At 41.3% G+C, this 12,786-nt stretch overlaps 15 non-coding genes across 15 annotated transcripts; all 15 read right to left on the reverse strand.

Annotated features, from left to right (window-relative positions):
* Positions 1-804: 804 nt before the first annotated feature.
* TRNAR-CCU (transfer RNA arginine (anticodon CCU)) lies at positions 805-877 on the reverse strand. Its single transcript has one exon. It is a non-coding gene; the product is annotated as a tRNA-Arg (tRNA).
* Positions 878-1,294: 417 nt separating this feature from the next.
* TRNAI-UAU (transfer RNA isoleucine (anticodon UAU)) lies at positions 1,295-1,387 on the reverse strand. The gene is given in 2 exon segments: positions 1,295-1,330; positions 1,350-1,387. It is a non-coding gene; the product is annotated as a tRNA-Ile (tRNA).
* Positions 1,388-2,469: 1,082 nt separating this feature from the next.
* On the reverse strand, positions 2,470-2,542 carry TRNAR-CCU (transfer RNA arginine (anticodon CCU)). The gene has a single exon. It is a non-coding gene; the product is annotated as a tRNA-Arg (tRNA).
* A 417-nt stretch (positions 2,543-2,959) lies between these two features.
* On the reverse strand, positions 2,960-3,052 carry TRNAI-UAU (transfer RNA isoleucine (anticodon UAU)). The gene is given in 2 exon segments: positions 2,960-2,995; positions 3,015-3,052. It is a non-coding gene; the product is annotated as a tRNA-Ile (tRNA).
* Positions 3,053-4,135: 1,083 nt separating this feature from the next.
* On the reverse strand, positions 4,136-4,208 carry TRNAR-CCU (transfer RNA arginine (anticodon CCU)). The gene has a single exon. It is a non-coding gene; the product is annotated as a tRNA-Arg (tRNA).
* Positions 4,209-4,625: 417 nt separating this feature from the next.
* TRNAI-UAU (transfer RNA isoleucine (anticodon UAU)) lies at positions 4,626-4,718 on the reverse strand. The gene is given in 2 exon segments: positions 4,626-4,661; positions 4,681-4,718. It is a non-coding gene; the product is annotated as a tRNA-Ile (tRNA).
* A 1,084-nt stretch (positions 4,719-5,802) lies between these two features.
* TRNAR-CCU (transfer RNA arginine (anticodon CCU)) lies at positions 5,803-5,875 on the reverse strand. Its single transcript has one exon. It is a non-coding gene; the product is annotated as a tRNA-Arg (tRNA).
* Positions 5,876-6,292: 417 nt separating this feature from the next.
* On the reverse strand, positions 6,293-6,385 carry TRNAI-UAU (transfer RNA isoleucine (anticodon UAU)). Its single transcript is given in 2 exon segments — positions 6,293-6,328; positions 6,348-6,385. It is a non-coding gene; the product is annotated as a tRNA-Ile (tRNA).
* A 1,084-nt stretch (positions 6,386-7,469) lies between these two features.
* TRNAR-CCU (transfer RNA arginine (anticodon CCU)) lies at positions 7,470-7,542 on the reverse strand. The gene has a single exon. It is a non-coding gene; the product is annotated as a tRNA-Arg (tRNA).
* Positions 7,543-7,959: 417 nt separating this feature from the next.
* On the reverse strand, positions 7,960-8,052 carry TRNAI-UAU (transfer RNA isoleucine (anticodon UAU)). Its single transcript is given in 2 exon segments — positions 7,960-7,995; positions 8,015-8,052. It is a non-coding gene; the product is annotated as a tRNA-Ile (tRNA).
* Positions 8,053-9,135: 1,083 nt separating this feature from the next.
* TRNAR-CCU (transfer RNA arginine (anticodon CCU)) lies at positions 9,136-9,208 on the reverse strand. Its single transcript has one exon. It is a non-coding gene; the product is annotated as a tRNA-Arg (tRNA).
* Positions 9,209-9,625: 417 nt separating this feature from the next.
* Positions 9,626-9,718, reverse strand: TRNAI-UAU (transfer RNA isoleucine (anticodon UAU)). The gene is given in 2 exon segments: positions 9,626-9,661; positions 9,681-9,718. It is a non-coding gene; the product is annotated as a tRNA-Ile (tRNA).
* A 1,082-nt stretch (positions 9,719-10,800) lies between these two features.
* TRNAR-CCU (transfer RNA arginine (anticodon CCU)) lies at positions 10,801-10,873 on the reverse strand. Its single transcript has one exon. It is a non-coding gene; the product is annotated as a tRNA-Arg (tRNA).
* Positions 10,874-11,290: 417 nt separating this feature from the next.
* Positions 11,291-11,383, reverse strand: TRNAI-UAU (transfer RNA isoleucine (anticodon UAU)). Its single transcript is given in 2 exon segments — positions 11,291-11,326; positions 11,346-11,383. It is a non-coding gene; the product is annotated as a tRNA-Ile (tRNA).
* Positions 11,384-12,467: 1,084 nt separating this feature from the next.
* Positions 12,468-12,540, reverse strand: TRNAR-CCU (transfer RNA arginine (anticodon CCU)). Its single transcript has one exon. It is a non-coding gene; the product is annotated as a tRNA-Arg (tRNA).
* Between the last annotated feature and the right edge of the window lie 246 nt (positions 12,541-12,786).

The following is a 12,786-nucleotide window of genomic DNA, read 5'->3' on the forward strand; positions in this document are numbered from 1 at the left end:
ATGCATGTTTGAAAAGTTACTAAATATCCACTGTAAAGCAAGAAGTGGCAGGTAATACCAAGTACCTTTGGATCAAGGTCCGTTTGTGGGTAAACCCAGATAAAACACAAGAGTTGTTAATACATTTGAAATGCCACTATCCAGCAACTGTGTTGAGCATTTTGATGCTCTATTTTTCAGAAAATCTGCCGATCCACGTCAGATTCTATTTCTGACTGCTTGCGGCAAGAAGACTTCTGAATGTGTCCCAAAGCAGTGGCTATCAGTGTGAATCTCAACAAATGCAACAACACCATGTCATATGAAGCAAAGGAAGCACACCTCTAAGGAGCGATTCTGATTGCTATTCGTATACATGTTGATACATCAGGAAAAACATTTCTGAAACTGGCACAAAAAGGACATAAAATGCCTTCCTGCAAATTAAGCTTACCAACGATACTTGTCAGGGTGGCTTTTTTGCTTGAAGATTTTAGGCCACCGGATTTGCATGCCACAATGGGATGTCTGGAGAATGTCGGAGAAAATGCAAAGCTCTTTCCTAATAAAAGCAGCGTTTCCTTTGTGGGGAGTTGAACATATTGTTTGGCAGAAACATTGCAGGAGATTTGGTTTTGGACAAGAGGACTTGTAGCCATCTTGCAGAAGTTTCCATTCAGTTGATAGCATGCTGCTGAACTAATCTGAGTTCTACTAGGAGAAGGCACACATATTAATTAAGGCAACAGGAAAGGGAAGTCCTAAAGGTTTTATTCTAAAGCCTTGCTTTAGATGTGACTTGAAAGAGTCAAGCAAGATCTCAAACACCCCAGATGGGACTCGAACCCACAATCCCTGGCTTAGGAGGCCAGTGCCTTATCCATTAGGCCACTGGGGCTTTCGCTAGATGACAGCAAAGACTTTTTTTTTCTTTCAGAAGGCATCCGTTCTCTTACTTTACAAGGTAAGGGTGGCAAAATCTTTGTTTTTATTTTCCCTTGTAAACTTGCTACAGAATTGCAAGCGGTTTGAGCTACAAAGTCAGAAGAATGAGTTTTCTGAAAGAGAAAAGCCATGTCGCAGCTCTCCACACCTCTTTTCATCAAGTAGAAGGCGCACATTTTCTTTATCTGTTCTGGTCCACAAATTAAAGAATGTGGTCAGTGTAACAGAAAGACAGCTCATTCAAGCACCCTTGAGGAAAGAACCTTGAGTTTCTTTGGGCGCTTATTGCCCTGTTGTAAAGTTCTCAGGCCATAGGGTGCAAGTGCAGATTACATTTTCCATGAATAAAGGCAAAAAGCAAGAAACTGCATGCTCCAGGTGAGGCTCGAACTCACAACCTCGGCATTGCTCAACAGATACTGCCATATAAGTACCGCGCGCTGACCGATTGCGCCACTGGAGCACAGAAGCCATCACGGAAATCCATCACCCATGTCTCCTTGGTTTCAAATAGGCCTTCAAGTGATCCGAAACCTAAAATCGTGCTTATCCCAGACAAAAGAGAATATTTTTTCTCTCATAGCAAGAAATGGTAGCATATAAGTACTCCTAGAAAAAAAAAAACACCGCCAAATCCACTTGACTGGAGCTCAAGGACAGTATTTAAAAAATAAAAGTAGAACTTTTTTGAAAGAAAAAATGATATTGCAACTGCTATCGTGACGTGTTAGGGATATATTCATGCATGTTTGAAAAGTTACTAAATATCCACTGTAAAGCAAGAAGTGGCAGGTAATACCAAGTACCTTTGGATCAAGGTCCGTTTGTGGGTAAACCCAGATAAAACACAAGAGTTGTTAATACATTTGAAATGCCACTATCCAGCAACTGTGTTGAGCATTTTGATGCTCTATTTTTCAGAAAATCTGCCGATCCACGTCAGATTCTATTTCTGACTGCTTGCGGCAAGAAGACTTCTGAATGTGTCCCAAAGCAGTGGCTATCAGTGTGAATCTCAACAAATGCAACAACACCATGTCATATGAAGCAAAGGAAGCACACCTCTAAGGAGCGATTCTGATTGCTATTCGTATACATGTTGATACATCAGGAAAAACATTTCTGAAACTGGCACAACAAGGACATAAAATGCCTTCCTGCAAATTAAGCTTACCAACGATACTTGTCAGGGTGGCTTTTTTGCTTGAAGATTTTAGGCCACCGGATTTGCATGCCACAATGGGATGTCTGGAGAATGTCGGAGAAAATGCAAAGCTCTTTCCTAATAAAAGCAGCGTTTCCTTTGTGGGGAGTTGAACATATTGTTTGGCAGAAACATTGCAGGAGATTTGGTTTTGGACAAGAGGACTTGTAGCCATCTTGCAGAAGTTTCCATTCAGTTGATAGCATGCTCCTGAACTAATCTGAGTTCTACTAGGAGAAGGCACGCATATTAATTAAGGCAACAGGAAAGGGAACTCCTAAAGGTTTTATTCTAAAGCCTTGCTTTAGATGTGACTTGAAAGAGTCAAGCAAGATCTCAAACACCCCAGATGGGACTCGAACCCACAATCCCTGGCTTAGGAGGCCAGTGCCTTATCCATTAGGCCACTGGGGCTTTCGCTAGATGACAGCAAAGACTTTTTTTTTCTTTCAGAAGGCATCCGTTCTCTTACTTTACAAGGTAAGGGTGGCAAAATCTTTGTTTTTATTTTCCCTTGTAAACTTGCTACAGAATTGCAAGCGGTTTGAGCTACAAAGTCAGAAGAATGAGTTTTCTGAAAGAGAAAAGCCATGTCGCAGCTCTCCACACCTCTTTTCATCAAGTAGAAGGCGCACATTTTCTTTATCTGTTCTGGTCCACAATTTAAAGAATGTGGTCAGTGTAACAGAAAGACAGCTCATTCAAGCACCCTTGAGGAAAGAACCTTGAGTTTCTTTGGGCGCTTATTGCCCTGTTGTAAAGTTCTCAGGCCATAGGGTGCAAGTGCAGATTACATTTTCCATGAATAAAGGCAAAAAGCAAGAAACTGCATGCTCCAGGTGAGGCTCGAACTCACAACCTCGGCATTGCTCAACAGATACTGCCATATAAGTACCGCGCGCTGACCGATTGCGCCACTGGAGCACAGAAGCCATCACGGAAATCCATCACCCATGTCTCCTTGGTTTCAAATAGGCCTTCAAGTGATCCGAAACCTAAAATCGTGCTTATCCCAGACAAAAGAGAATATTTTTTCTCTCATAGCAAGAAATGGTAGCATATAAGTACTCCTAGAAAAAAAAAAAACACCGCCAAATCCACTTGACTGGAGCTCAAGGACAGTATTTAAAAAATAAAAGTAGAACTTTTTTGAAAGAAAAAATGATATTGCAACTGCTATCGTGACGTGTTAGGGATATATTCATGCATGTTTGAAAAGTTACTAAATATCCACTGTAAAGCAAGAAGTGGCAGGTAATACCAAGTACCTTTGGATCAAGGTCCGTTTGTGGGTAAACCCAGATAAAACACAAGAGTTGTTAATACATTTGAAATGCCACTATCCAGCAACTGTGTTGAGCATTTTGATGCTCTATTTTTCAGAAAATCTGCCGATCCACGTCAGATTCTATTTCTGACTGCTTGCGGCAAGAAGACTTCTGAATGTGTCCCAAAGCAGTGGCTATCAGTGTGAATCTCAACAAATGCAACAACACCATGTCATATGAAGCAAAGGAAGCACACCTCTAAGGAGCGATTCTGATTGCTATTCGTATACATGTTGATACATCAGGAAAAACATTTCTGAAACTGGCACAAAAAGGACATAAAATGCCTTCCTGCAAATTAAGCTTACCAACGATACTTGTCAGGGTGGCTTTTTTGCTTGAAGATTTTAGGCCACCGGATTTGCATGCCACAATGGGATGTCTGGAGAATGTCGGAGAAAATGCAAAGCTCTTTCCTAATAAAAGCAGCGTTTCCTTTGTGGGGAGTTGAACATATTGTTTGGCAGAAACATTGCAGGAGATTTGGTTTTGGACAAGAGGACTTGTAGCCATCTTGCAGAAGTTTCCATTCAGTTGATAGCATGCTGCTGAACTAATCTGAGTTCTACTAGGAGAAGGCACACATATTAATTAAGGCAACAGGAAAGGGAAGTCCTAAAGGTTTTATTCTAAAGCCTTGCTTTAGATGCGACTTAAAGGAGTCAAGCAAGATCTCAAACACCCCAGATGGGACTTGAACCCACAATCCCTGGCTTAGGAGGCCAGTGCCTTATCCATTAGGCCACTGGGGCTTTCGCTAGATGACAGCAAAGACTTTTTTTTTCTTTCAGAAGGCATCCGTTCTCTTACTTTACAAGGTAAGGGTGGCAAAATCTTTGTTTTTATTTTCCCTTGTAAACTTGCTACAGAATTGCAAGCGGTTTGAGCTACAAAGTCAGAAGAATGAGTTTTCTGAAAGAGAAAAGCCATGTCGCAGCTCTCCACACCTCTTTTCATCAAGTAGAAGGCGCACATTTTCTTTATCTGTTCTCGTCCACAATTTAAAGAATGTGGTCAGTGTAACAGAAAGACAGCTCATTCAAGCACCCTTGAGGAAAGAAACTTGAGTTTCTTTGGGCGCTTATTGCCCTGTTGTAAAGTTCTCAGGCCATAGGGTGCAAGTGCAGATTACATTTTCCATGAATAAAGGCAAAAAGCAAGAAACTGCATGCTCCAGGTGAGGCTCGAACTCACAACCTCGGCATTGCTCAACAGATACTGCCATATAAGTACCGCGCGCTGACCGATTGCGCCACTGGAGCACAGAAGCCATCACGGAAATCCATCACCCATGTCTCCTTGGTTTCAAATAGGCCTTCAAGTGATCCGAAACCTAAAATCGTGCTTATCCCAGACAAAAGAGAATATTTTTTTCTCTCATAGCAAGAAATGGTAGCATATAAGTACTCCTAGAAAAAAAAAAAACACCGCCAAATCCACTTGACTGGAGCTCAAGGACAGTATTTAAAAAATAAAAGTAGAACTTTTTTGAAAGAAAAAATGATATTGCAACTGCTATCGTGACGTGTTAGGGATATATTCATGCATGTTTGAAAAGTTACTAAATATCCACTGTAAAGCAAGAAGTGGCAGGTAATACCAAGTACCTTTGGATCAAGGTCCGTTTGTGGGTAAACCCAGATAAAACACAAGAGTTGTTAATACATTTGAAATGCCACTATCCAGCAACTGTGTTGAGCATTTTGATGCTCTATTTTTCAGAAAATCTGCAGATCCACGTCAGATTCTATTTCTGACTGCTTGCGGCAAGAAGACTTCTGAATGTGTCCCAAAGCAGTGGCTATCAGTGTGAATCTCAACAAATGCAACAACACCATGTCATATGAAGCAAAGGAAGCACACCTCTAAGGAGCGATTCTGATTGCTATTCGTATACATGTTGATACATTAGGAAAAACATTTCTGAAACTGGCACAAAAAGGACATAAAATGCCTTCCTGCAAATTAAGCTTACCAACGATACTTGTCAGGGTGGCTTTTTTGCTTGAAGATTTTAGGCCACCGGATTTGCATGCCACAATGGGATGTCTGGAGAATGTCGGAGAAAATGCAAAGCTCTTTCCTAATAAAAGCAGCGTTTCCTTTGTGGGGAGTTGAACATATTGTTTGGCAGAAACATTGCAGGAGATTTGGTTTTGGACAAGAGGACTTGTAGCCATCTTGCAGAAGTTTCCATTCAGTTGATAGCATGCTGCTGAACTAATCTGAGTTCTACTAGGAGAAGGCACGCATATTAATTAAGGCAACAGGAAAGGGAAGTCCTAAAGGTTTTATTCTAAAGCCTTGCTTTAGATGTGACTTGAAAGAGTCAAGCAAGATCTCAAACACCCCAGATGGGACACGAACCCACAATCCCTGGCTTAGGAGGCCAGTGCCTTATCCATTAGGCCACTGGGGCTTTCGCTAGATGACAGCAAAGACTTTTTTTTTCTTTCAGAAGGCATCCGTTCTCTTACTTTACAAGGTAAGGGTGGCAAAATCTTTGTTTTTATTTTCCCTTGTAAACTTGCTACAGAATTGCAAGCGGTTTGAGCTACAAAGTCAGAAGAATGAGTTTTCTGAAAGAGAAAAGCCATGTCGCAGCTCTCCACACCTCTTTTCATCAAGTAGAAGGCGCACATTTTCTTTATCTGTTCTGGTCCACAATTTAAAGAATGTGGTCAGTGTAACAGAAAGACAGCTCATTCAAGCACCCTTGAGGAAAGAACCTTGAGTTTCTTTGGGCGCTTATTGCCCTGTTGTAAAGTTCTCAGGCCATAGGGTGCAAGTGCAGATTACATTTTCCATGAATAAAGGCAAAAAGCAAGAAACTGCATGCTCCAGGTGAGGCTCGAACTCACAACCTCGGCATTGCTCAACAGATACTGCCATATAAGTACCGCGCGCTGACCGATTGCGCCACTGGAGCACAGAAGCCATCACGGAAATCCATCACCCATGTCTCCTTGGTTTCAAATAGGCCTTCAAGTGATCCGAAACCTAAAATCGTGCTTATCCCAGACAAAAGAGAATATTTTTTTCTCTCATAGCAAGAAATGGTAGCATATAAGTACTCCTAGAAAAAAAAAAAACACCGCCAAATCCACTTGACTGGAGCTCAAGGACAGTATTTAAAAAATAAAAGTAGAACTTTTTTGAAAGAAAAAATGATATTGCAACTGCTATCGTGACGTGTTAGGGATATATTCATGCATGTTTGAAAAGTTACTAAATATCCACTGTAAAGCAAGAAGTGGCAGGTAATACCAAGTACCTTTGGATCAAGGTCCGTTTGTGGGTAAACCCAGATAAAACACAAGAGTTGTTAATACATTTGAAATGCCACTATCCAGCAACTGTGTTGAGCATTTTGATGCTCTATTTTTCAGAAAATCTGCCGATCCACGTCAGATTCTATTTCTGACTGCTTGCGGCAAGAAGACTTCTGAATGTGTCCCAAAGCAGTGGCTATCAGTGTGAATCTCAACAAATGCAACAACACCATGTCATATGAAGCAAAGGAAGCACACCTCTAAGGAGCGATTCTGATTGCTATTCGTATACATGTTGATACATCAGGAAAAACATTTCTGAAACTGGCACAAAAAGGACATAAAATGCCTTCCTGCAAATTAAGCTTACCAACGATACTTGTCAGGGTGGCTTTTTTGCTTGAAGATTTTAGGCCACCGGATTTGCATGCCACAATGGGATGTCTGGAGAATGTCGGAGAAAATGCAAAGCTCTTTCCTAATAAAAGCAGCGTTTCCTTTGTGGGGAGTTGAACATATTGTTTGGCAGAAACATTGCAGGAGATTTGGTTTTGGACAAGAGGACTTGTAGCCATCTTGCAGAAGTTTCCATTCAGTTGATAGCATGCTGCTGAACTAATCTGAGTTCTACTAGGAGAAGGCACACATATTAATTAAGGCAACAGGAAAGGGAAGTCCTAAAGGTTTTATTCTAAAGCCTTGCTTTAGATGTGACTTGAAAGAGTCAAGCAAGATCTCAAACACCCCAGATGGGACTCGAACCCACAATCCCTGGCTTAGGAGGCCAGTGCCTTATCCATTAGGCCACTGGGGCTTTCGCTAGATGACAGCAAAGACTTTTTTTTTCTTTCAGAAGGCATCCGTTCTCTTACTTTACAAGGTAAGGGTGGCAAAATCTTTGTTTTTATTTTCCCTTGTAAACTTGCTACAGAATTGCAAGCGGTTTGAGCTACAAAGTCAGAAGAATGAGTTTTCTGAAAGAGAAAAGCCATGTCGCAGCTCTCCACACCTCTTTTCATCAAGTAGAAGGCGCACATTTTCTTTATCTGTTCTGGTCCACAATTTAAAGAATGTGGTCAGTGTAACAGAAAGACAGCTCATTCAAGCACCCTTGAGGAAAGAACCTTGAGTTTCTTTGGGCGCTTATTGCCCTGTTGTAAAGTTCTCAGGCCATAGGGTGCAAGTGCAGATTACATTTTCCATGAATAAAGGCAAAAAGCAAGAAACTGCATGCTCCAGGTGAGGCTCGAACTCACAACCTCGGCATTGCTCAACAGATACTGCCATATAAGTACCGCGCGCTGACCGATTGCGCCACTGGAGCACAGAAGCCATCACGGAAATCCATCACCCATGTCTCCTTGGTTTCAAATAGGCCTTCAATTATCCGAAACCTAAAATCGTGCTTATCCCAGACAAAAGAGAATATTTTTTTCTCTCATAGCAAGAAATGGTAGCATATAAGTACTCCTAGAAAAAAAAAAAACACCGCCAAATCCACTTGACTGGAGCTCAAGGACAGTATTTAAAAAATAAAAGTAGAACTTTTTTGAAAGAAAAAATGATATTGCAACTGCTATCGTGACGTGTTAGGGATATATTCATGCATGTTTGAAAAGTTACTAAATATCCACTGTAAAGCAAGAAGTGGCAGGTAATACCAAGTACCTTTGGATCAAGGTCCGTTTGTGGGTAAACCCAGATAAAACACAAGAGTTGTTAATACATTTGAAATGCCACTATCCAGCAACTGTGTTGAGCATTTTGATGCTCTATTTTTCAGAAAATCTGCCGATCCACGTCAGATTCTATTTCTGACTGCTTGCGGCAAGAAGACTTCTGAATGTGTCCCAAAGCAGTGGCTATCAGTGTGAATCTCAACAAATGCAACAACACCATGTCATATGAAGCAAAGGAAGCACACCTCTAAGGAGCGATTCTGATTGCTATTCGTATACATGTTGATACATCAGGAAAAACATTTCTGAAACTGGCACAACAAGGACATAAAATGCCTTCCTGCAAATTAAGCTTACCAACGATACTTGTCAGGGTGGCTTTTTTGCTTGAAGATTTTAGGCCACCGGATTTGCATGCCACAATGGGATGTCTGCAGAATGTCGGAGAAAATGCAAAGCTCTTTCCTAATAAAAGCAGCGTTTCCTTTGTGGGGAGTTGAACATATTGTTTGGCAGAAACATTGCAGGAGATTTGGTTTTGGACAAGAGGACTTGTAGCCATCTTGCAGAAGTTTCCATTCAGTTGATAGCATGCTGCTGAACTAATCTGAGTTCTACTAGGAGAAGGCACGCATATTAATTAAGGCAACAGGAAAGGGAAGTCCTAAAGGTTTTATTCTAAAGCCTTGCTTTAGATGTGACTTGAAAGAGTCAAGCAAGATCTCAAACACCCCAGATGGGACTCGAACCCACAATCCCTGGCTTAGGAGGCCAGTGCCTTATCCATTAGGCCACTGGGGCTTTCGCTAGATGACAGCAAAGACTTTTTTTTTCTTTCAGAAGGCATCCGTTCTCTTACTTTACAAGGTAAGGGTGGCAAAATCTTTGTTTTTATTTTCCCTTGTAAACTTGCTACAGAATTGCAAGCGGTTTGAGCTACAAAGTCAGAAGAATGAGTTTTCTGAAAGAGAAAAGCCATGTCGCAGCTCTCCACACCTCTTTTCATCAAGTAGAAGGCGCACATTTTCTTTATCTGTTCTGGTCCACAAATTAAAGAATGTGGTCAGTGTAACAGAAAGACAGCTCATTCAAGCACCCTTGAGGAAAGAACCTTGAGTTTCTTTGGGCGCTTATTGCCCTGTTGTAAAGTTCTCAGGCCATAGGGTGCAAGTGCAGATTACATTTTCCATGAATAAAGGCAAAAAGCAAGAAACTGCATGCTCCAGGTGAGGCTCGAACTCACAACCTCGGCATTGCTCAACAGATACTGCCATATAAGTACCGCGCGCTGACCGATTGCGCCACTGGAGCACAGAAGCCATCACGGAAATCCATCACCCATGTCTCCTTGGTTTCAAATAGGCCTTCAAGTGATCCGAAACCTAAAATCGTGCTTATCCCAGACAAAAGAGAATATTTTTTCTCTCATAGCAAGAAATGGTAGCATATAAGTACTCCTAGAAAAAAAAAAACACCGCCAAATCCACTTGACTGGAGCTCAAGGACAGTATTTAAAAAATAAAAGTAGAACTTTTTTGAAAGAAAAAATGATATTGCAACTGCTATCGTGACGTGTTAGGGATATATTCATGCATGTTTGAAAAGTTACTAAATATCCACTGTAAAGCAAGAAGTGGCAGGTAATACCAAGTACCTTTGGATCAAGGTCCGTTTGTGGGTAAACCCAGATAAAACACAAGAGTTGTTAATACATTTGAAATGCCACTATCCAGCAACTGTGTTGAGCATTTTGATGCTCTATTTTTCAGAAAATCTGCCGATCCACGTCAGATTCTATTTCTGACTGCTTGCGGCAAGAAGACTTCTGAATGTGTCCCAAAGCAGTGGCTATCAGTGTGAATCTCAACAAATGCAACAACACCATGTCATATGAAGCAAAGGAAGCACACCTCTAAGGAGTGATTCTGATTGCTATTCGTATACATGTTGATACATCAGGAAAAACATTTCTGAAACTGGCACAACAAGGACATAAAATGCCTTCCTGCAAATTAAGCTTACCAACGATACTTGTCAGGGTGGCTTTTTTGCTTGAAGATTTTAGGCCACCGGATTTGCATGCCACAATGGGATGTCTGGAGAATGTCGGAGAAAATGCAAAGCTCTTTCCTAATAAAAGCAGCGTTTCCTTTGTGGGGAGTTGAACATATTGTTTGGCAGAAACATTGCAGGAGATTTGGTTTTGGACAAGAGGACTTGTAGCCATCTTGCAGAAGTTTCCATTCAGTTGATAGCATGCTCCTGAACTAATCTGAGTTCTACTAGGAGAAGGCACGCATATTAATTAAGGCAACAGGAAAGGGAACTCCTAAAGGTTTTATTCTAAAGCCTTGCTTTAGATGTGACTTGAAAGAGTCAAGCAAGATCTCAAACACCCCAGATGGGACTCGAACCCACAATCCCTGGCTTAGGAGGCCAGTGCCTTATCCATTAGGCCACTGGGGCTTTCGCTAGATGACAGCAAAGACTTTTTTTTTCTTTCAGAAGGCATCCGTTCTCTTACTTTACAAGGTAAGGGTGGCAAAATCTTTGTTTTTATTTTCCCTTGTAAACTTGCTACAGAATTGCAAGCGGTTTGAGCTACAAAGTCAGAAGAATGAGTTTTCTGAAAGAGAAAAGCCATGTCGCAGCTCTCCACACCTCTTTTCATCAAGTAGAAGGCGCACATTTTCTTTATCTGTTCTGGTCCACAATTTAAAGAATGTGGTCAGTGTAACAGAAAGACAGCTCATTCAAGCACCCTTGAGGAAAGAACCTTGAGTTTCTTTGGGCGCTTATTGCCCTGTTGTAAAGTTCTCAGGCCATAGGGTGCAAGTGCAGATTACATTTTCCATGAATAAAGGCAAAAAGCAAGAAACTGCATGCTCCAGGTGAGGCTCGAACTCACAACCTCGGCATTGCTCAACAGATACTGCCATATAAGTACCGCGCGCTGACCGATTGCGCCACTGGAGCACAGAAGCCATCACGGAAATCCATCACCCATGTCTCCTTGGTTTCAAATAGGCCTTCAAGTGATCCGAAACCTAAAATCGTGCTTATCCCAGACAAAAGAGAATATTTTTTTCTCTCATAGCAAGAAATGGTAGCATATAAGTACTCCTAGAAAAAAAAAAAACACCGCCAAATCCACTTGACTGGAGCTCAAGGACAGTATTTAAAAAATAAAAGTAGAACTTTTTTGAAAGAAAAAATGATATTGCAACTGCTATCGTGACGTGTTAGGGATATATTCATGCATGTTTGAAAAGTTACTAAATATCCACTGTAAAGCAAGAAGTGGCAGGTAATACCAAGTACCTTTGGATCAAGGTCCGTTTGTGGGTAAACCCAGATAAAACACAAGAGTTGTTAATACATTTGAAATGCCACTATCCAGCAACTGTGTTGAGCATTTTGATGCTCTATTTTTCAGAAAATCTGCCGATCCACGTCAGATTCTATTTCTGACTGCTTGCGGCAAGAAGACTTCTGAATGTGTCCCAAAGCAGTGGCTATCAGTGTGAATCTCAACAAATGCAACAACACCATGTCATATGAAGCAAAGGAAGCACACCTCTAAGGAGCGATTCTGATTGCTATTCGTATACATGTTGATACATCAGGAAAAACATTTCTGAAACTGGCACAAAAAGGACATAAAATGCCTTCCTGCAAATTAAGCTTACCAACGATACTTGTCAGGGTGGCTTTTTTGCTTGAAGATTTTAGGCCACCGGATTTGCATGCCACAATGGGATGTCTGGAGAATGTCGGAGAAAATGCAAAGCTCTTTCCTAATAAAAGCAGCGTTTCCTTTGTGGGGAGTTGAACATATTGTTTGGCAGAAACATTGCAGGAGATTTGGTTTTGGACAAGAGGACTTGTAGCCATCTTGCAGAAGTTTCCATTCAGTTGATAGCATGCTGCTGAACTAATCTGAGTTCTACTAGGAGAAGGCACACATATTAATTAAGGCAACAGGAAAGGGAAGTCCTAAAGGTTTTATTCTAAAGCCTTGCTTTAGATGTGACTTGAAAGAGTCAAGCAAGATCTCAAACACCCCAGATGGGACTCGAACCCACAATCCCTGGCTTAGGAGGCCAGTGCCTTATCCATTAGGCCACTGGGGCTTTCGCTAGATGACAGCAAAGACTTTTTTTTTCTTTCAGAAGGCATCCGTTCTCTTACTTTACAAGGTAAGGGTGGCAAAATCTTTGTTTTTATTTTCCCTTGTAAACTTGCTACAGAATTGCAAGCGGTTTGAGCTACAAAGTCAGAAGAATGAGTTTTCTGAAAGAGAAAAGCCATGTCGCAGCTCTCCACACCTCTTTTCATCAAGTAGAAGGCGCACATTTTCTTTATCTGTTCTGGTCCAC

Source organism: Lithobates pipiens, unplaced genomic scaffold (genome assembly GCF_037356315.1).
Source record: "Lithobates pipiens isolate NorthernLeopardFrog02 unplaced genomic scaffold, aLitPip1_a1.2 Scaffold_8, whole genome shotgun sequence".
In the NCBI taxonomy this organism is placed as follows: Eukaryota; Metazoa; Chordata; class Amphibia; order Anura; family Ranidae; genus Lithobates; species Lithobates pipiens.